The following is a 24,776-nucleotide window of genomic DNA, read 5'->3' as shown; positions in this document are numbered from 1 at the left end:
TTTTATATATATATATACATATGTGTGTGTGTGTGTGTGTATATATATATATATATATATATATATATATATATATATATCGTATCTTCTTTATCCATTCATCTGCTGATGGACACTTAGGTTGTCTTCATATTTGGCTATTATGAATAATGCTGCAATTAACAGGGGAGTGCATATATCTTTTCAATATCATATTTTTATTTCCTTTGAAAATATTCTCAGAAGTGGGATTGCTGGATCATATGTAGTTCTATTTTTATTTTTTGACAAATCTTCAAACTGTTTTTCATGGTGGCTACACTGATTTATATCCCCACTAACAGTGTATAATGGTTCCCTTTTCTCCACATCCTTGCCAGCACTTCTTATCTTTTGTCTTTTTGATGATACGCATTCTTAGGGCTGTGAGGTGATATCTCATTGTGATTTTGATTTGCATTTCTCTGATGATTAGTGAGGATGAGCATCTTTTCATGTACTTGTTGGAATGATACTGTGGTTTTAATTTCAATTCCCACTTGTTCATTGCCAGTATACAGAAAAGCTTTTGTTTTTATACATTAACTTTGTGTCCTGAAACCTTGTTTATGAGTTCCAGGAGTAGTTGTTGTTCTATCAATCCTTTCATGTTTTCTACTTGGATAGTCATGTTATCTATGAATAAAGAGAGTTTTATTTCTTCCTTCCCCATCTATATATATATATTTTTTTTTTCCCTTGTCTTATTGCATTAGCTAGTACTTCCAGTACAATATTAAAAAGTAGTGAGAGGAGAGAGACATCCTTGTTTTGTTCCTGATCTTAGTGGGAAAACTTCCATTCTCTCATCATTAAATATGTTAGTTCTTCAGAGATATTCCTGATCAAGTTGAGGACATTTCCCTCTGTTCTTAGTTTACTGAGAGTTTTTATCATAAATGGGTGTTTGATTTTGTCAAATGCTTTTTCTAAATCTATTGAAATGATCATATGATTTTTCTTTCTTAGCCTGTTGATGTGATGGATTACATTAATTGATTTTTGAATGTTCAAATAACCTTACATACCTGGAATAAGTCCCACTTACTCAGTCATGGTGTACAATTCTTTTTATGTATTGTTGGATTCAGTTCACTAATATTTTGTTGAGGATTTTTGCATCTATGTTCATGAAAAATATTTGCCTATATTTTTTTCTTTCCTTGTAATGTCTGCTTGGTTTTGGTATTAGTTTGGCCTCATGGGATGAATTAGGAAGTATTCCCTGCTTCCATAAGTAATTGTAGGTAAGTTGTATATTTATTTATTTTTTAAATATTTGGTAGAACTCACCAGTGAACCTTCTTGGGGCTCGTGTTTTCTGTTTTGAAAGATTATTAATATTGATTCTCTAATAAATATTGGCCTAATAAGATTGTCTATTCCTCTTATGTGTGTTTTAGCAAATTGTATCTTTCAAACAATTGATCCTTTTACCTATTTTTGAGATCTTATCAGTGGTGATGGGTATAACAATACAGAATTAAGGGAGGAAAAAGATCAGTAAAAATGACAGAAGAGTCATCACACAGAAATAAAGAGTATAATAAACATGCACATGAATTAAAGTAATATTTGGAGGATATATATTATTTACAGAGAAATCCTGTCTCTATCTATTATGTTTATATATTATTAAAACATTGTGATTATCTACCCCTTTAAATTTTGACTGCCTACAGTTCTAAGTCATGGAAGAAGAAATGTAAGTTTTTCGTTTATTTTAAGTTTGCATGTGTTAATAAAATACCTCGGCTAAAATGTCCTAAATTCTACTGAATTCCAGTGATACCAATAATTGCATAATATAAATAATTATAGGCAAAAAAATTATTTGGAAAAGGGATGTAGAGATATGTGTATGCATTAAACGCAATAACCTGTCACCTACCATGTGATAGAAAAAAGTATACTTCATGATTTAAAAAGGAATGTATCTCACAACGGCTCCTTTCTATACATTTAAAAACATCATAGGTGATAACAGGATCTTAAGAAGCCATTTGTGTTTATTCTCTAGTCATTCTGAATACTGTTTTTACTTTATTAAGAGCAACTGACGATGAAATACCCTGAAAAAATTTAGCAACAGCCATGGTCATGAATTCTGTAAAATAATTATATCTAAACAAAGAAACCTAACAAGCAGTTCTTCACATTCAATATATGAGCTTCCCCAACTACTGTATCCTCACTGGCTCACACATAGGGTACACAGAAATAACTTTTCAGAGAGTGATATATTTGTGGAGTAAAGATGATATATTTTGCCATGGCTCTCTGTGATAGACTGTTTAAATGTATACTCTACTTCAAACTTTGCTTCAACATGGGTATATGGATGCTAAGCTAGTCACCCTATTTTATATTAGGTCACAAAGAAAACTTAAAGCATGATTTTATTCCCATTCAAATAGTTCCTGAAAGTATAACTATCTTCTGAAACAAACCATAAATAAATAAATAAATAAATAAATAAATAAATAAATAAATAAATAAATAAATAGTGGTAATTTTTAAAGAATAATGTTTTAAAATTAGTCACAATTTCTTTGAAGTTGCTTTTTGTCTAAGTCAGTTTGAACTGCTCTTTAAATTGTGTCTGTTGTTTATTATCACTATAATCAAATGAATTCCTTTTGTAAGAGATGAAACTGAGGTCCAGAGAGAATTGTTTCTTTGCTTGCTCTCAAAAGCAATTTGATTTTGCTACAGAGGAAGTCAGTTTTATGGATTCATGCACTGATTTCTATATGGCAGCAATCTGAGTAATTGCCGTAAATAAAGACGTGACTAGAAATGCCACACTTGAAGATAACTGTAGTTTACAAAATCTGACTATCAATAACTCTTACAACTCTTAAAACATCAGGACCAATTTTCCATACTTGGGCACTGAGCCCTGTTTCAGGAAAGCATTCTTATATCAATATGAAAAATTGTGGCTAAAAAATTACTTTTTACCAAGACATAACTGGATGTTTTTTTCCTTATCTAACATTCTGGATTTCCTCATTAAAGACATTTTTCTTTCCACTAGGATTCACCTAGATCAGTTAAATCACTTATAGTTAAGGGCACTGCTAGAGATTTATAAGGTTTACGATTTCTTATGATGCAGACATTGTATTCAGTGGCTAAAATTCATTGTCTCAGTGACTCTTACTAAGTATTTTAAATCAGGAAAATCTTTTAAAGCATCCTGGTGTTTATGTTAGTTAACACATAAGAAGGAAGATTCTGAATATTTTGAAATAAAATACATATTTATATTGCTTATCCTGTAGGTGAATGTGTCCTGTCCGGTTTGGGGGCACAGCATGATATAATCCTGCACTGAGTATGAATGGCATTATAAACTCATGCCAAACTCATATGGAGAATGGTAGCAGTCAAGAAAAGATTCCCAACAACATTATATTCAAATGTGTATAATCTTCAGGATTAATTATAGGGCTAAGATATGCAAGACATATTTTTGACTGGGAATGCAGATGGAAATTTTATTTTACCTCACACTATTTTTTTTTCTTTAAAATTTACCTTTTTTATGGTAGATACTTTAACTTTTCAATAACCAAAAGTCAATAACAAACATGAAAACTGGAGAAATTGATGGCACTGGTCTCTATAGAACTCTCTTCACGTAGAGTCCAGCATAATGGGAAAAACGAGACAATGTTCCTTTTCCAAATAGCTATGTGAAAGAAGAATATTTACCAGTATTGATTGTATCTGGTGGCCACAAAACCATTGGTATTACTTATAGGTTTATCATTTTCAGTCTCAGCAATTTACTTTACATAGTGAACTGACTCCCTGTCCTATTAATCATAAAGTTTTTTTTTCAAAACGTTGAGCCTTTCCCTGTGTTGCAGATGGAGATTAATACAGTCTTTCCTAAATTCCCACAATATCTACAGTCTTAGGGTCACACAGACATAAACACAGAAAAACACACACACATACACATTCACAAAATACTTCACAAATTAAGATTAGTTAGTAACGTTCCTAACCTTCCTTTGGCCAGTGTCCAGAAGAAACTTCTCATATGTGGAAAATAAAAACAGTATTAGTAACAACACATATTTTTCAGAAGAGAGCAAATCTGTGAACCTCTAAGAAAGTAGAATTAGAAATTAATTGTTACTAAGAGAGATTAAAAATAATGAACATTGTCAAAATTATTTTTTGTATAGTGTTTCCCCGAAAATAAGACCTAGCCAGACCATCAGATCTAATGTGCTGTTCGGAGCAAAAAATAATATAAGACCCAGTATTATATTACATATTATATTATATTATATTATATTATATTATATTATATTATATTATATTAATTATATTATACCGGGTCTTATATTAAAATAAGTCTGGGTCTCACTTAAGACTGGGTCTGATATTATATTGAAATAAGACCAGGTCTTATATTAATTTTTGCTCCAAAAGACACATTAGAGCTGATGGTCTGGGTATGTCTTATTTTCAGAGAAACACAGTACTTATATTCAATGCCAATTAAAATTCTTAATGGAAAAAATTGGTAATGGAATCTATTTTTAATTAGAAAAATTAGGCCACAGTTTATTTATAAAAGTTCTTTGCAACCAGGGACTATTTAACTCCCCAGAGAACATTTCAATAAAAATGTCTGGAGATATGTTTTATTATCACAACCATGGGTGTTGCTACTGGCTTCTAGTTGGTAGAGGCCAAACATGCTGCTAACTGTCCTCTGATGAACAGGACAGCACCTACAACATGAAATTATCCAGCCTGAAATGTCAGCACCAAGGTTGAGAAATGCTGATTTAAAATATAAAGATGAGAGGAACGAAGCCAATTTTTAACAGAGAATAGTAAAATCAAGTACGCCTAATAATTCAAAAAATATTGTAATGCTCTAATAATCACGAACATGGTACGAGTGTAAGACTTGATAGAAAAATCATTGGAATAGTATTGATAAAACTAAAACAAAAATGTTGCAAACCAGGATAATTTGACACAATATTTCTAGTTTATTAATTGCCAGGACTTTTAAAATACAGGTATCATAAGGAAATTATTAAAAGTGTAAATAATGATTTATGTACAACACTCTTAATAGCATTATTAAAAACATAAAAAGGGTGGAGGTTGCCCCTCAATATCTGTATGTAAATACAAGAAGAGGATAGATTTCAAAGTTTAAAAGGTAAATTAAATTTACTTTGCAACCGATGTACCTCCTTATTTCAGTAATCCCTGACCCTCTCCCTTTATTGTCCTAATGTCACATGCTAAATCTAATGGTGGACTGTGCTATGTCTGCCCAGGCTCTTCCTCAAAGAATTCCATCAATAATTAATAATTGACCGTCTCCACATCCTCCCTCTTCCTTTCTACCTCCAACCTATTAATAGTTGACCTATTAAATGAACGAATGCTAATCTTTTATCCTCTATAACCTTCTGGAAAAGTTCTTTAAACCCAATGAAGCAACTCTATGAGAAATTCAAGCTCTGAACTATTCAAGACCCTCTGTTGCTTTTTGGTCTCAGAAATTTCCCCCAAAATCAGAGACTGAGACAGAGGAAGGAATGATAAAATAATTAAAACAAGACTGCCTGACTCAGTGTACCCACAAATTCTTTAACTAGAATCTGCAGGTAAAAATAAGGATGCCCATGTTTTCTTTGTCAAAGATCTTGATTTTAGTTTTCCAAAAGTAATTTTAGTTGCACATGACTATGATTTATTAAACAAAGTTATTAAGTACTAATCTATTTTTCTACTCTTAAAATTAATCAGATATTATACCAGATCGATCAGCCTGAGAATATCAATAGGAAAAAAAGTGCAACAACTATAAATGATTATGATTCCAACTAGAAGCAAATATAGTAGAAGCTTATTTATCTGGTGCTATCAATGTGATTAATGGGTTAATGGAAAAATTTTGTTACATGTGAAGTCATGAAAGATAATACATTATACACATTTATAGTATATATATAATACATCCATGACATCTGACAATTAAGTTCGCAAACTCATCCTAGAAAAAGTGCTACATACCTCATTGCTGAATATCACTACAGTCACCTTCGAAGTACACCCTTTGGGAAGTTATGTTCCAACGCCAGCACTTAGTCCACCCTTCAAAGCAATTTTGGAACTCTTTTTCTGGAATGGCCATCAGAGCTATGGTCATATTACTCTTGATGTCCTGAATGTCATCAAAATGTCTTCCTTTCAATATTCCCTTTATCGTTAGGTAAAGAAAGTAGTCACTGGGGGCCAGACCAGGTGAGTAGGGAGGGTGTTCCAATACAGTTATTTGTTTATTGGCCAAAGATTCCCTCACAGACAGTGCCATGTGAGCTGGTGCATTGTCCTGATGCAAGAGCCATGAATTGTTGGCGAAAAGTTCAGGCCGTTTTTGTCTAACTTTTTCATGCAGCCTTTTCAGCACTTCCAAAGAGTAAACTTGGTTAACTGTTTGTCCAGCTGGTACAAATGCATAATGAATAATCCCTCTGATATCAAAAAAAGTTAGATGTTGGCAAAAAGTTTACGAACTTAATTGTCATACCTATACACACATGCATAACACACATATATTTTATTTTAGCCATAAATACATAAATTTGAACTTAGATAACATTTTATATGAAGAAGCATGGCCTTCCCTTTTGAGTTCTATGTTGTCTTTTTTGCATACACAATAGAAATTATAATCTATGACCTTAGTATTGGTTTAGAAGAAATTAAAGATATTCACAGAGCTATTTTGAGTGTAAAACCTTCTAGATTTTTATGCTTCCTCGAAAGCTTCATAGTTACGTTGCCTAAATCTGATTTTGAAATATTTTTTCAGTGAATAGCTTTTCTTTTCATAGTCATGTGTCAATGGTTTTCATAATATTGTATCAAACTGCAAAATTACACTAAAAAAAGTGCACTTAGAAGGAACACAATTGAGAACAAACAAAACTGGCTTTGGGGAAGAAAAGACTAATTTTGTTAGAGCAGAAGTATATAGATGTACCAAAGAGTACTCAACTAACCTTAAGTTTTTAGGGTGAATTGGACATGAGTCAGTTTTACAGAGAAAATAGAGCACATTTATGGTAAGTTATGCAAAGGTAGAATAAGAGAGCTTCTCCTGTAGAAATAACAGCTAACATCTACTGAGATCTTGTTGTCTCTCCACAAAACTCATATATATATAAATCCCATCTATATTTATACAACACACACGCACACCTACACACACACACACTCCCCTACATACACCGGGGGTGACAAAGAAATGTATATAAGTGGACACTTTGGTCAACGCTGCTCAAGCAGTAAGTAGTTTGCTGTAATCAGAAGTGTCTGGACACTGATGGTAACCCCTTTGAGCACCTCTTGTAATTGCAGAAATCAAATGTGACTTGTATTCATCTTTTGTTATCGGTATATATTGAGTATTACAATTTTAATAGTGTTTTTCTTTCTTAAAATGTATATACATCTTTTTTGGCACCCTCCGTATGTTCTCTTTTAATCCTCAAAACAACACTGTGAGAAGCAAATACTATTATAATCCCCATTTTACAGATGAATAAATAGGGACATAGAGAGGCTAAAGGACTTACAAAAGTTAAGTACAGAGTTTTGTTGTCCATGCCCTTGAGTTACTCCGACTACTGGTGACACAATGAAAGAGTGATGTCCACTATGCCCTGTCCTCAACAGCCCTGCTCACCTCCTGTGGACTCATGCCTAGGGCTTCTTACATCAAGTCAATCTGTTTCATATTTGGTCTTCCTCTTTTCTTGCTGCCTTCTGTTTTCCCAGCAGTATTGTCTTTTCTAAAAAACCCTATCTTCTTATGATATGCTTGAAGTAGGACAGCTTCAGTTTTGTCATTTTTGCCTCCAGTGATGTTTCAGACTTAATTTGGTGTTGGGCCCACTTGTTCATCTTAAGTGTAGAGCTGAGAAATTGAAAATGAGCTGGTCTCCCTCCGGAGGCTGTAGATTAATGAGGGGCATACTTCACAGAAAATTAGCCTATGAGGCTTTATTTATTGTTAATATGCAAAATATTTTTTAAAAATGTTTTGAGTGTTCTTTGTTTTCAAATTAGTTTTTTTCTGGTTTTTTAAAGTCATATTTTTTCATCAAAAAATAAGGGAACACAAAAAACTTCAAGGAAACAATAATTATCACCTGAAATGCTATAATCTACAGTATCAGCATGATCATGCTTTACAGATCAGTTTCACCACTTGGAAAAGACTGGCTTTCCAGATTCCGGTGGTAATTATAGGGAAAGGTTATGATTGGTCTTTTTTCAGTCATATGCTAATACCCAAACAAGTCAACCTTAGTGGAAAGTAGAGGAAACTGTGATTGGCTCATTCCATAAGGTTCCAACTACTAGTCTAATCAACACTGATGAAGGTTTGTGAAATACAGAAAATCATATTCAAATCACTGAAGGAGGTAGGCTATCGATTTACCAGAAGTGGATAAGATACTATTCTTTTTATGAAGAATAGTTTGTAGAAATTAGAAGAGTTTTCTTGGCAGAGGCAGTACTTGAGTTGAACCTAGAGTGGTTCGAGTTTCACAGAGACAAGGTTTTTTTGGGGAAAAGTATACAAGGTAGAACACACGTTTGCTAAGTCATGGAATGGGTTTGTTAAATGACTTGCAGTAGAATTTGGGGAGGAGGCAGTTGTGTATTTGTGATGTAGGGTAAAAGGAAAAATAATTGAAATAAGTGAATTAAAATAAGATCATTTTGAAGGATCCAGCATATATCAATATTCTCTCCCGTCATTTAAAGCCTTAAGCTGAGAATTTGACTTTCAAACATTTTAAAACTTGTGAGCAAGACTGACATAACAGAATGTGCAAATAGTTTTGTGTTACTCAGAAATGTTATAACATCAATAGCTAAATCTGTCAGACAAAGAAATAATCTGCAAGTTGCTTTTGGATTGATTTTTTTGCCATATTTAAAGTAGTTTTATCAAATAGAATTGTTTTTTTCCTTATCAGTGTGACTGAATCAGTGGTCTGGAAAATAAAATTTCTGCTTTCCATTTTTACTGTGCACCAGCCAGGAATCTGAACAAGAAACTTTGTCTAACTCCTTTTATACATATACAAATTAAATTTTAAAATGTATAGCTTCCTCTAATTAGTGTTTCACTAACTGATCAAATCTACTGGTTAAACATAGAACTTTAATTCATGAAAAACTTGGCATTTTAACACTACTGTTTATTTTCATTTATTTAAAAAATTATAGAGACATGGTAGATGATGTATGATTTCAATGTTTTAGTTTACTGAGCAATACGCCATGGTCTCATGGAAGCCTTATAGAACACCTCTGAGTTCATCAAGGGTCTCTTCTAAGTGTTTTTAATAAGCTCAGTCTCCTACTGTCCAAACGATTGAAGGTCTTTTCCAAACTCCAAAACTCTGACTCTCCTACCAACCTGTTAACTCAGTTGATGACTTCATTTTCACTTTATATTAAAATGAGAACTTTCACCAGATGGCAATTCCCTTAACTCCCTATTCATCTAGCTGCATTCCACACATCCTCTGCCCTACTGTCCTCTGGGTCCTATCTGCCCCCAATTTCTCAGAGAAATCATTCACCATAGATGATTCTTTCTTGCCCTCTATCGTCAATCTATTTGTCTTCAGTGGCTATTTCTCATTATTGTTCATACCTATTCTTCCATCATGAAAAGTTTTTTAAATACTGTTTTTCACCCCCACTGACCCATCAAACTCAAAGATACCTAAAGCATTGTCCTTATCCGTGCCTCTTTTATTTCATTCCACTTACTTCTGGAAGTCAAACTATTGAGAGGTAAAACGTTCCAAACACAATAGTAGCACGAGCCAAAGCATTGAAATCATCACATGGGTACACACCTTGATGGTAGAGTATTATCCTGTTATTTTTCACATCTGTTATTTTCACAATTATGAAATGCAAAATGAATCTGTATGAACAGCTTTCAGTATTTTCACTCCATTCTTTCTTCTCTTCATGTCAGAGAATAATATTCCTTAACACAAATCACCCTCCACAAATATAGGAGAAATGATAGAAAGAGAAACTGATTTGTAGGGAAGGAAAAAGGCAGTGCCCTGGATCCACAATCCCTGAACTCATTGTCTTTAATCACCTGCTCACTCCTATTTAAGAAAAACTACTGAGAATAACAACTCCTTACTGTAAAAAATATATATATACATGAATAAATTATGAAAATGTCATTATATAATTATATTCTTATTATAGAAAGTGTTGTAGATAAACGACTTATATAGCTATAATATTATACAGCAAACATTGTTATTGAAATGTTAAATATAATGCTGCACTAGATACAAACTAAACTGTAATTGCATTTCAATCCTAAAGTGTTTATTAAGAATTATAGAAATGTAGATGACATAGTGCTTTAACATGCTATTTAAAATTGTAATAAATGATGGAATCAGTTATGAGCAGAATAATTAGAATTTTGTCAAGGAATGTTTAGATAAGTTGCAAGGTTGCTTCTTAAAAATTTTGCTGAATATACAATAACATTGTCCTCAGCACTTCCAATAATTTACTAGTGACGCAATTGTTCAGGTTTGTTTACTCATAATAAATTCAAGTATATATGCAACAAAATGCATTTATATGAAATCACATGGTAGAAGAAGATTAAGAATATGACAAACGTTTGAAATTGCAATTCTAAACTAATACAACACATTATAAAATCTCTTCAATTTAAAAACATGGGTCATAGTCTTATGGCATGGGGAAAAATATGAGACATATTAGAATTTTTTTTCCTGTATTTCAGTTTTGGATACTTGAAATTTCCCAGATATCATTACCTCTGAGGGTACTATTCTTTTTGATATACAATCTCAAAACAATGGCAGTTGCTTCCTATCAGATTAGAATATTTAATTTATTTTAATTTCATTTAATAAGTTCACTTTTGCTGACCTAAATCAGGTTTATTGAGGTATAATTTATATATAATAAAGTGAATTCTTTTGACAGTTCAGTGAGTTTTAACAATTGATCTATACATGAAACCAATGAGTCCATCAAGTTACAGAATGTTTTCTTCACACCCAAAAGCTTCCTCTTGCCTCTTTGTACTGCCACCACCCTGACCCACCTGAGACACAAAATCCACCAGCACCCTGATCTTGGACTTCCCAGCCTCCAGAATTGTGAGAAATAAATGTCTGTTGTTTAAGCTACCCAGTCTATAGTATTTTTGCTATAGCAGCCCCAACTGACTAAGACACTTTTTTATACCTATGTGTGTTTATCTGTCTGTATTATTAATTAATTTGTAAACTCTTGAGGACAGGGACAATGAATCAGTTTAATGTGCATAGGTTGACTATGGAGAGTTCCTTCTGATCATTCTTTTCAATTATATTTCTCTTTTTACTGTGACACTGCATTCCCTTCTATATTTTGTTGCTATTCTTGTTTTCTTTTAAAAGAAAAAAAAAATTTGTGATTCTGTGTAACAACACTTACCCTCCCAATGAGCCTTCTTAGCAAGAGACATCAACTTGTATTTTCAATGTATGTAACTGAGAGCAATTTCGTATAGATATCCTGTGCCATCCATAACCCTTCACTGTCCTAAATGCCTGGGCCTATACATTAACCACAGATAACTCTGTATCTTTTCCTATCAGCGGCACAAATTGCCTAATTACTATTATGTGCCCAATTTTCTTATTATGGTCCAAGGCTGTCCTGAAAAATGTTTCCTTTACCTGCTTAGCAACCCCCCACCAGCTGATTGCTCTTCTTGCTATGTAGGGATTGTGATTCTTGGCTTCACATAGGCACTGAACCTGAAAATTTTCCATAATTTACCTTGCACAACAGTGTGTGCCTCCTCCCACTCTTCCTGTGTTACCTTTCAGAGAAGATATATGCTCTGCACACATGCAGGGTTAAGTATTATAAGTATATACATTTTTATTAAGAATAATTGATGTGACATAAAAATATATTCTAGTTATTTTTAAAACTGGCACATTATATAAATGCCAAGTGCCTTCCAATTCAGCAATTAGGTTATAAAAATTAAATCATGAATCTTATCTTTTACATAAATTTCATTCTCAATAGGAAATATTGAAATTGACATTAAGGTAAACACAAAAGAGCACATGGGGACAGCACAATGAGACAATTATTAACAAGTACCATACATTACACACTCTTCTAATGTTAACTGAAACATTATTTACAAAGTCATATGATGCAAGAGATCTTATAGAATTAGTTGAGGAAAAATTATGGGATACATATACATGTATATATACATATATGTGTGTGGCTAGATAGATAATAGGTAGGTAGCTGGATGGGTAGATGGATAGATGGATGGATAGATGATGATAGATAGATAGATAGATAGATAGATAGATAGATAGATAGATAGATAGATAGATATAATAAAATAGAAAAGATGCACATCTGCCCCTGTCCTCCAAAATGGTTTGAAAATGAATGCATTAAGTTTTATAAATCTAAAGTAAAGGATGTACCTAACGAATACTTGAGATTTGTTCTTGAACTATGTTCCTGCAGGTAAAACTTCTCCATCTACCTTGTTAAACCTTCCAGGTCAGGCAGAGCTTCCATGTATAGCATGACAATGAACAATAGAAGGAGTGTAGACAGAGAAAGGACAAACACTGTCTGCTCAGATCTCCATATCCGAAGGAAATTCCTGTACCCCAGATGAGTCAAATGCAGGCTTAGTTGGCTTTGTTGGGGAGCCTGGAGTCCATTATGTTTCTAAAGTAAAATGGGTTCATTTCTGCATGAGAGATAGGACTAGCCCAGGGATTCTCAATAGTAAGACTAAAAAAAATTCTCTGGCAATATCCATGTAACAGTGAATACAACCCATTTCTTTATTTTCAAAAAAATGTTTTTAAATAGGTAGTAGTCTAGATCCAATATAGTCAATGTAAATATATGAGTATATAATTGGAGGAGATCATATATCTACTCATATTAAATATTTCCATATTGAGATTTTATAAGGATGAGAGTCATAATAAATTTTTCGCACATTTGCTTAATTCTAAATTACAGTATATTCTATAATTTTTAAATTTAATTAGCAAATCTAAATAAAGTTGTAGATACCAGCAGTCTCAAATTTACAGATTTTTTTTTAATTAAAGTTTATTGGGGTGACAATTGTTAGTAAAGTTACATAGGTTTCAAGCGTACAATTCAGTAATACATCATCTATATATTATGTGTATTCACCACCCAGAATCAGTTCTCCTTCAAGTTTCAGGAACAACGGTGAAAATTATCTAGGATTTTTCAACTTACTCATTTTTTCATCATTTAAGATACAATGTGTATGAATTATTTAAAATACACTTTTATAATTTGTTATATTTTTCACAATGTGGCATTTCCTTATTGGTGTGAATAACTAAATAGTATTTTCTACATTTGTTACTGCATTTCTTTGCTCAAGACATAATTTCTTATTCCAATCATTTGTTCTGAGAGTAGTTATTATAAATGAGTTTCATTATAATGCCATAAAGTAAATAAGAAACTTTTAATTTTATATATGTGAGTCTTACTGCATTTATAAATATATATATACCAGAATTATGCATTGTGCAGTATATGTATAATTTAATTCTAAACAATAAACATGGAAATCACATTAGAAGGAAAACAAAATTCATGAAACTTTCTAAGGGACAAGGTAAAATGTAGATTCAATGCATAGTTAATGTATTTTGAAAGTATGAAAACTATAGCTACATAGTATATTAAGAAAAATTTCCCATTTAGTTTTTACTGTGTCAATAAAAAGCAAATTTTTTATACTTAATTACTTTTCTGGCATTCTAATTCAACAGATGATTTTAAAGCATGGGAAATAAATAGTATTAATTACAGAATAATAATGTATTTTTATGTTTTTTGTGCATAGTAAGCTTCAAAATCCTAATTCTTTTTTTGCTTAGAATATTTAACTATACTACTACCTAAAGATAGGATTATCTATGTAAGATAATGCTGTGAAACCACAAAATCTTACTAATTAAGAATTTTGATTGTTTCAGAAATAATAATTTAAAAAATCTAAGAAAATGAAACTAAATGTTTTCTTCTCCCAACCTGAATTAGCCCACTCTCTCATAGCCTTCTTTGGAAATTCTATTAATACATGTTTTTCAAGATTCAGTCCACATATCACCACTTTCCTGAAGCCTTCTCTATTCTTCCTCCATTGCCCCCGATTTTAGCAGATCCTTCCTCTACATGCTTATATGGATTTTGATTTACCATTTTGATTTATTCTTTGAAATATGGTTTATACTCATAAATCTCTTTACCATTAGATTATAAATTTTAAAATATCAGGTCCAACTCTTTTCTGAGCTCTCCCACACTTATCACACTGTTATACATATTTCATACAATAAAGATCTTCAGGATTCCGACTGTTTTCTTTCTTTTCCCATCCACAGTGATGAGGATAATATAAATTGTTCAAATAACTCTGCCCAACAAAGCTCCTATTTGAAAAGTTTATGTTTTGGGGAGAGGACAAAGATAGGGAAAAGAGTTGAGTATTGTGATGCTAATTACGTTACCTGAAAAGGTCAGCATGCCAAACTCTATCAATGTTATGATTAAAACTACAAAAACTTATATGTATTTTAAAGGTTTATAATATAAAATTGAAAAGAAACGAGGCACTGGGTTAGTTGTTGACTTTTTCTTGACTGTTCAAATGTGTTTATATCACAATTACATGGTATAGTCACACAGTTTATTTAATAAGTGTCCAGAGCAATCTAAGCACCCATAGAAGCCTATCCCCAAAGAGTATTATTTCTGGACTTAATATTTGAGAATCAAAGATTCATTTTTTAAAAATTATACCAAGACAACATTGTTTTTTCCCTAGCATTCTTGGGACCTCACATTTTTCTGATTTCAAAACTGTCTCTAATATAGCCAAATTCTTGTAAAACACAGCCAGCATATGATAGATGGAAAATAATTGGGCCATAACCCCTATCAGTGAGATCAGAAATTTATCTCTTACCCGTGGGTAGATATACTAAATACAAATTATCTTGCTTCTAATATAAAATATATGGTATGTGACCAAGGCTCTGTCTGGACATCGTGTTACTACATAATTGTACTTCCAATAAAATAATATCAAAATCATAATCTGATTTCTTACCATAAAATATTAAACCCAATCTATCCATTTGTATACCAAGATAATAACAAAAATATAAATCTCGAAAAACACATATCTCCTATGAGCAAATAGTTACTAATATTAGAAATGTCTAAAAGAAAAACAAAGCGAATAGGAAAAGTAAATCGGGGATGCAAAACACAACTAAAATGCTCTGAGCAAGAATTGTGTAAAAGGCCCATCACGTATAACAAATGAGATTAACACCACTTGCAGATATCAAAATTAATTAAAGTTAGATGTTCTGAATCTTAATCTACAGTACAGATTTCTTAATTGAGCAAAGAAGTGCAGCAGAGAGGATCAAAACCGAATTGGTAATCAAAAACATTTGCTGCCTATATGGTAATAATTTAACACTGCTGTGTTTTAGCATATGGTTGTCTCCAAATGACTTGGTGTTTTGTTTTTCCAAAATTGCTATCACCAAATACTGATGCACCAAGACACACTGGGCAGCAGTGATAGATATACTGCTGTTTACTTCACTACCAGAGTAAAGGTCAAATAATTTAGTGAAACTGATTTAGGGCTCTGTCTGAGTCAAGTAACCTCAGTGACTAGTTAATTCACAGGTAAAAGGGGAGCAATAAAACACAAATTTCATGGGGGATATAGTGTCAATAAAGTTGTCACATGGCTGAGTGGGTAACATTCTTTAAAAAAAAAAAAAAAAGCACAAAGACAGTTTCAAAACATGCATCTAATTCCAAGATAACGTGTTAGTTAAAAAGTGATTTTCTTCACCTATAAAGTGGGAGTTATAAGGCTTATCACATAGTGGAACCAAAAAGAATAATGAGCCATCAGTATCTATAAGATTACTTCATGGTGTTTTGTTGTTGCTGTTCAAAATAGGTAATGCGAAAACCAATATGAACTCTTTGAAAACACATTTATCTTGGTAAAAGGGTCACAAGGCTGGCTTTAAGCAAAGTCAGACAGAGATCTTTCCATTCAAGACAGAACATTGTATTCAAGACGCAACGTTTTTGTTATTTGAGGCTTTTGAACTGAAGTTCTAATTCTGAGGCTAGCATCTGTTTCCTTGTAAGCTTTTATACTCCTGCTTAATAGCAAAAGATTTAACCTCCTCATTTTCCCATTAGGGATCCTACTGTTAATCTTTCTCTTTCTCTGCCATGCCAGGGTTCTTATCAATTAAAGCATTCAGAGATTTTTTCAATCCACAAATATTTATTTGTTGTCACTTTGTACCAGCCACAGGTAAACGAAGCCAACTCATGAAGCTTGAGATAATTTAAACAAATAATTTAAAACTATGTGATGAGTGTAATCAAATAGCAGTAATGGGTACCATATATTAGGATTCCCTACATTGCTGCCTTAACTTTGGAGAATTCCCTGGGCACCCATTAAGCTTTACTCAACCTTGCAACATGGGTATAGTCTAGAAGTGGTCATCAACAGAAACATTACTGTGCCCAAGGTGAGTTTAGAAATGTGTGGGACAACTTTTGGTTGTCACTATGATTGGGATCTATTTAGTTTATCATTTGGTGGGAAAATCCAGGAATAAAATTGCATTGTAACATGCAGAATTTAAAAAGATGTGAAGCAACTGGGATGTTTATCCTTATTAAAGGGAGTAAATATTTGCTAAACCACTTTAGAAAACTATTTTCCAATAACTACTAATCTAAATACACATAGCCAATGAATCAGCAATTTCCCTCCTACGCACATACCTGAATAAAATGCAAACATAAGCCACCAAAGGATATGTACAAGAATTTTATGGCAGTGCTGTTTATCACTGGCAAAAACTGGAAACAACCCAAATATCTTTAAAGAATAGAACGAATAAATTGCTTTACTATGAAATAGTCTGAAAATGAAAAAAAGGCTATTGCAAAGACATGGATAAATTTCACAAACAAGACATAGAGTGAAAGAAGCAAGACAAATAGTTTCATCCCATTTGTGAAAAGCTCAAAAACAGGCATAGGTAATCTATAGTGATGGAAATTTGAATATGGTTATGTTTAGGATTAATAACTGTGGGACATGAAGGACTGTTGTTAATGTTCTATGTCTTGATTTTGATGATGGTTACATGGATGAGTTCACATTGTAAAAAAAATTCATTAAACTGAACAATTGTAGCTTCTGCATTTACCTGTACATGTGATAAACTTAAGGGGATTTTTGTTTGTTTACTTAGAAAAATTCCAAAGCAGAGGTACCAAGATATCAACTCAAATCCTGCCTAGTAATAGTGAGGGAAGGATGTACTTTTACAAAGCAGAGATTAGGCAGGCACTTAACCAAGCATTCAAACAGCATCACTAGTTATGGAAAAATAGGAAATACACAATGTCAGCTATTAACTATTCTTGCCAAGATGATTAAAAATGTAAAAAGCCAAGCCTTTAGACAGAATTTATAATTACAATAAATATTATGAATAATAAAATGTTAAAAGACAATTCTAGACTATGAGACACTCTGCAAGATTAATGTCCTGGACTCTCTGAAAATTAGTGTTTGAAGAGGAAAAAGGTGGGGAAGCTATTTAGATTAAAAGAAATTTAAGATATGTAACAATGAATTGCAGTGCAGAAGCCTGGATGGGATTCTAAACCGGAAAAACCCTAAAACATTTTTAGTGGAATTGAAAACAATTTAAATATGAAAAATCCCAACTGGACCAGAAAGGAGCAGCTTATATTGGATTAACCAATGCACTAAAGTATAAGAGCTTGGGAAAATGTTTTAGAAACACACTCCCCACCACCAAAAAAAAAAAAAAAAAAAAAAAAAAAAAAAAAAAAAAGTCAAAGTCATTGGAGATAAATCAACCCAAGTAGAATTTGAGGAACATTATCCTTTAGAGAAGGAAAGCATAGAAAGTCATTAACACATTTGCCTGTTTTTTTTGTTTGTTTGTTTGTTTTTTGTTTTTCCCTGAGAGAATTTTCCAACTTGCAGCTTAAGGGTGACACCTACCAAAGTGTCAGTCTTACTGGGCTGTGGTGACAAGGGCCAAAAATCAATCAGGGTTGCCAAGACGCTGAGACTTGAGGGACAGAAACCTCTTAAAATTGTTGGTTGATTTGTAAGCTGAACATACACAGGGTGAAACTCTTAAGAAACCCAGTGGAACATAGCACCTGGGAGGCTGAAGTAGCTGAAAAGGAAGAAGTTGGAGTTCAAGCCTTATGAAGATAGACATAACTTAGCCAATCTACTGAGTTTTTAATGTGAGTCACCAAGAGACAAAGTCACCAAGACGTGAGTCATACTGGAGGTGAAGCCATGTCCTAATATAATGACACACAACTTAAAGTAAGGACAAAATTATAATGGAACAACTCTAACAACATCTAAAATCAAGCTTTGACAGGATCATGGGGACATACTAATACTCTATCTGCCCGCTATAAAAAATTGTCACATTCTCAAGTAAGAATATAATGCCATGCAGAGACTTTAAAATTTCTAATTGGCAATGCCTATGAACAAAATAAAATGTGTAAATAATATAAATGTATAAATAAATAAAAAATGAGTGAGTCATGCTAACAATCAAAATGACTGAAAACCAAGAGGAGAACAGCAGATATTTTTGAAAGGCCCACAAGTTTTCATATTAGAATTAACAGACGATAATTTTTTATTAAATATGTTCAACATATTCAAGATAATAGATAAAAAATGTACAACATAGGTGGAATATCAACAAAGAATTGGAATCTACAAAAAATAATCAAATTGGCATTCTATAACCAAAAATATAAAACAGGTGAAATAAACGCTCATTGGACATGTTAAAAACACAGTAGAAGAGTAGTAAACCAAAAATGATCAGTGGATAATAATCAAATTTAGGTACAGAGATAAAAAAATATAATGGAAGAATAAAGGAAACAGAACAACAGAGTGAAAGATATTAAGTGCTGTCAAAAGTTTTATCAAAAGTGTAATTGAATCTAAGGAGAGAAGTAAATGGAACAGAAACAATATTTAAAGAAATAATGGCTCAAAATTTTCAAAATATGATAAAATACATCAAGTTACTTCTAGAAGCTTAGCACACTTCCAGAAAGAAAATTTAAAGGAATAAGTAAACAACTACACCTATGTGCATTGTTGTTCAACAACTGAATTTAAGACTCAAAAACAATCTTAAAAGCAGTCAGAGATAATAGACATGTTTTCTTCAAAGGAGAAACAATAAAACTGATGACTGACATTTCATCAGAAAAAGTAAAAAACAAACAAACAAAGAAACAACAAAGGAGGGCCGGCCCGGTGGCTCAGGCGGTTAGAGCTCCGTGCTCCTAACTCCAAAGGCTGCCGGTTCGATTCCCGCATGGGCCAGTGGGCTCTCAACCACAAGGTTGCCAGTTCAATTCCTCGAGTCCCGCAAGGGATGGTGGGCTCTGCCCCCTGCAACTAAGATTGAACACGGCACCTTGAGCTGAGCTGCCTCCCAGATGGCTCAGTTGGTTGGAGCGCGGGCTCTCAACCACAAGGTTGCCAGTTCAATTCCTCGACTCCCGCAAGGGATGGTGGGCAGCGCCCCCTGCAACTAAAATTGAACATGGCACGTTGAGCTGAGCTGCCGCTGAGCTCCGGATGGCTCAGTTGGTTGGAGCCTGTCCTCGCAACCACAAGGTTGCCGGTTCGACTCCCTCAAGGGATGGTGGGCTGTGCCCCCTGCAACTAGCAATGGCAACTGGACCTGGAGCTGAGCTGTGCCCTCCACAACTAGGACTGAAAGAACAACAACTTGAAGCTGAACAGAACCCCCCACAACTAAGATTGAAAGGACAACAATTTGACCATTGTTCCCCAATGAAGTCCTGTTCCCCTTCCCCAATAAAATCTTAAAAAAAAAAAAAAAAAGGAATAATATTTTAAATGATAAAAGAAAAGCAATCTATATTTGAATCATCTACTCACAGAAAATTTTCAAAAACAAGAAAAGTTGTGCTAAGGTGTGGCTAGCAGACCTGCTACAAGAAAGACGAAAGCAAGCTCTTTAGACTGAAGGTAAGTAGTACGTAATCCCAGGTGGAAGTATGAAAGTACAGCAAGGAATGAAGCTTCAATGGCTACCAGGAGTTTTTAATACAGTAAAATTATTCACAGTTTGTCAAAGAGAGTCATTGAAACCCTGAAAATGTCTCCTATGCTTCCATATGAAAACAGAAAGCACTGCCTTAATCTTTATTCCTTGAGGTATCCTTTTTTTTTTTTTTTTTCCCTAGCAGTAGTTATTACTTTGTTATACTTTGGAGCCCAAATAAATGCATATTTTTGTTTCAAAACAGGTATAAATTCCTAAGCAATTTTCTAGTATCAAAATAATAATTCAGTTAGCCAAAACGTATTGAACCAGGCACTTCGTAATAGGTGCCCTTCTAGATCCAAAGACAAGACAAAAACTGAAAGTGATCATTCTAGAAAAGGAGACTGATGAGCCCAAACCTAACTAACCTAAGTACCAAGCAAAGCAAGCAAAATACATGCAATTATTTCAAGTGTTAATAAACGCTATGACTAAAATTCTAAACCCAAACACCGAGAGAGAGTTCTTTCTAATCTGAATAATACAACAACTAAAAAAGAATTAAAATGACCTGATAAGGAGTTTGGGGAAGAGAGATTTCTGCAGCAATTTATATATACTAAAATTGCTAGAGGGGCTATATTGTTTGAGGTGTGTGTGTGTGGGGTGTGTGTGTGTGTGTGTGTGTGTGTGTAGAAACCATTTATTATAAAAACCATCAACCGTATTCCCATTATTTTGTTTATGAATCTGCGGAAAACAGCTAAAAACCACTTAGTGGTTGTTCCTACCCTTTCTGTGGCTTGAGCAGTAAGAGCTGTCTGCCAGTCTGCAGGAGGGAATTGCTGGACGGGCACAGAGGGCACCTGCATGTCTTCAGACCTGGCTGCAACCTCAAATTGAGTAGCTGTCAACTTGGGAACTGGCTAGTCCATCCACCAACAAATTCCTCCTTGGTCACAGCCATTTCAGCAGCGGCCTGCTCTTTCTTTTCAATCTCTTTAGGGTCTTGGAAGTAGAGATCAGACGTGATTTCCCGTGGGTGTTCACGCGAGATGGTGCCGCACAGGTGTAGCTCGTCTGGGCAAGCGTTCACCATACCAGACACGCTTAGTGAGCTCCCTTGTTGCTGCGCAGGATGGCAGTGTCCACTTGGTGCAGAGGAGTCTTTGTTATACAGAACAGTAGTGGGCAGGTTAACCACCAGCCTCTTACAGAGGCTGGTGGTCAGCCCTAGGATCCCTAACCACCAAAATCTCTGCTCACAAAATGCTGCCTGGAGCTGATTAGTGAAGTTTCCGGGGTGAGGCGGCCTGCAAGAGGAGTAGCCCCGGTGGCAGTAGCAAACTTCAGAAGCACAGTTCACTGCCCAGTATCCCTGAAAGATATCACCCTGACATCAGCCAGGTTTTCAATGGCAACAAGAGGCGAGGTGCCATCAGAATCTCTCACTTTCTCTTTAGATGCACAATGTAGATGCCATCACCTTTTCTTTTGTAGATGGACTATTCCATTGGGAATTCAAGGGTGGTGCCACTTAAGTGGATTCCTGTTGCAAGGAACTTGAGGACATCCTCATTTATTTGCAGGACATCAAGGGCTCCAACATTGTGAAAGTTTCCATTTAAGTTACCAAGGGAACCCAGGACAATGCGATGTGGACGGGACCCTTCTCTGGATAGTGTGGAAATGAGGTTGTGTTTTTTTGTTGTTGTTTTTTCTTTAAGCACCTAAGTGTTAGCAGCAGCATGGGAACCAGTGAAATAAGAACAGGGGAAAAAAATCACTTTAATTTGAAATAACATTCTTTCTTTCCCTCCCTCTCACCCTCCCTCCCCAGCTCTCTCTCTCTCTCTCTCTCTCTCTCTCTCTCTCTCTCTCTCTCTCTCTCTCTCTCTCTCTCACACACACACACACACACACACAGAGACACACATGCAAACATATCACTCATCAAACAAGCAAACACAAGCAAATGTAAAGGAATGTGAAAAATCTCATCCTACAATAAAACTACAAGTTTCATTGAATGAAAGTAATAAGAATATCCAAGAAGATGTATGGGAAATACAATATTTTAAACCATGATTATCTCCTCCTAGTATCCTGTTTCCCTGAAAATGAGACCTACCAGGACAATCAGCTCTAATGCGTCTTTTGGAGCAAATATTAATATAAGACCTGGTCTTATTTTACTATAATACCCTGTCTTATGTAATGTAATATAAGACTAGGTATAATATAATACCTGGTCTTATATTAATTTTTGCTCCAAAAGACACAGTAGAGCTAATTGTCTGGCTAGGTCTTATTTTGGGGGAAACACGGTAGTAGAACTGTCTCTTAATTGACCTTCTTTTCAAAATTGCCTATTCAGCTCAGCCTCCACTTCGCAGCAATTCTGACCATTCTAAACTTCAGATGCGATGAGGTACTTCTTGATTTAAAATGTTTACATGGATTATCCCCTCTTTCCCACTGCACTCAAGAAATACAAAAACTTTTAGCAGCTTAGAATTCCCTGAATCTGCTTCTGCTTAATTCTCCTACTTGATCTCTTTTGATTCACTGTATGTCCTCTGAGGCTTTATTCTCACCATTTCTCCAAGGGAAAAACTTCCTCCAACTGCAAGGCCTCTGAGTGTATTGTAGCCTCTACCTAATACACACAGAGGTAAGCACCACCTTTTTAACCGAACAAATCAGACATATTCCCTGTTTCTAGATTGCTTCAGCCAAGATATGGGTTTGGTGTTTGTCTCATATGCTATCAGAAGACCCTGTTGATTTCCTCCACTTTGTTGTGTTAAATTATTATTTCTACAGCTACTTATTGAGTAACTTTTATGTGCCAGTCTTTGCTCTAAAGGAAAAAAACAGTAAATAAAGCAGACAAAACACTCAACCAATTGGAGTTCACATTCTAGTGAAGCAAAATAGATAATAAACAAATGGAATTTAGAAAATATCAGATGGTAATAAGTTCTACATAGACTGCTTAGGGAAAGAGTGTGGGGACATTCTAGCTTAGATCACGTGATCAGAGAAGGGCTCAGTGAAACAACATTTGAACAGAGATGGGAGGAAGCAAAGGAGTAAATTTCTAAGAGGCAAATTCTCCAGGCTAAGGAGAAAGAAAGTAAAAATGCTGTGAGATCTTCACATTCCTGTGTTTCTAAAGGTTAACAAGAATGCCAGTGTTGGAGTTGAGAGAGAGAAGAAAACATTTGGAAATGAGACTCTACATCTAGTTTTTTAAAATGCTTATACTTTAGACTAAATATTTGTAAAGGAATAGCTCAGAGACTACCTTAGACATCGTAAGATATTTACCGACATCCCTGGTTTCTGCGCACTAAATGATATCACATTCCTCCACCATCCTGAGCAGTGACCACCATAATTGCCAAACATCCCAGGGGTGCGAGATCACCTCCAGCTGAAAACTGCTGTGCTAGAGGTAACAAGACAAAGATTGTTTATTGCAGGCCACAATAAAAATCATGACTTTTACCTTGAGTAAAATGTCAGCCATGACAAAACACTGAACGCAGAATTAGCATTAACTAACTTCATTTTAGAAAACTATTCCTGATTTTATGTTCAGAATAGACTGCAGGACAACAGAGAAGAAGTAAAGAGCACAACAATCCAAGTGGAAAATGACGGTTTTTCAGATCAAGACGATAGGAGTGGAGGTGATGAGAAGTGGTTAGATTCTGGAGAATCATCAAACTTGATGGCATTGTAATGAGTGTAGGGAAAACCCCAAATTCAAGGATGACTACAATGTATTTGGCACCCAAAATGAAAAGATTGGGTTGCTATCAACTGAGATGGAGAAGGCTACAAGTGGAACAGGCTTTCAGAGAATGCTCAGGAATCCCATTTTGGCAATATTAAGTGTGAGATCCCTTCTAGACATCAAGGTGAAGATGCCAGTTGGATATGTAAGTCTGACACTCAAGAGAAGAATCTTGGTTAGAGACATGAATTTGAGTCAGCAGCACAGAATTGATATGTACAACCATGAGATTACATAAAATCACCAAGGGAATGCATGTAGATAGAAAAACAAGAGGAGGGCAGGGGATGGGAAGCATGAAAAGGGGAGGGGAGTAGAGGTGAAGGGCAGAGAAGAAGAAAAGAGGAAGAAAGGGAGGACAGGAGACTCAGAACTGAGACCTGGGGCACTTCCACTTGACCTGATGAGGAGAAAGAAGGAAACTAACAACTGAGACTATGAAGGTGTGTGATAGAAAAGGAAAACAAATTGAGTGTAGTGTCCAGGGAGACAAATTATGAAAGAGTATTGGGGAGTAGAGGTTAACCAACGCTACCAAATATTTATGATAAGTAAAGAGTACGAATGGAGGTAACATTAGATTTAACAACATGATGTCA

General features: G+C 34.4%; 1 pseudogene; it reads right to left on the bottom strand.

Moving 5' to 3' along the window:
* The window catches only part of LOC109450541 (small ribosomal subunit protein uS2 pseudogene), a 31,460-nt pseudogene extending 7,749 nt beyond the window's left edge, over nt 1-23,711 (bottom strand).
* Nucleotides 23,712-24,776: the final 1,065 nt, after the last annotated feature.

Source organism: Rhinolophus sinicus, chromosome 16, assembly GCF_057876585.1.
Source record: "Rhinolophus sinicus isolate RSI-liver-muscle chromosome 16, RSI-T2T, whole genome shotgun sequence".
Taxonomy (NCBI): Eukaryota; Metazoa; Chordata; class Mammalia; order Chiroptera; family Rhinolophidae; genus Rhinolophus; species Rhinolophus sinicus.
This window is presented reverse-complemented; position numbering and strand designations above follow the sequence as displayed.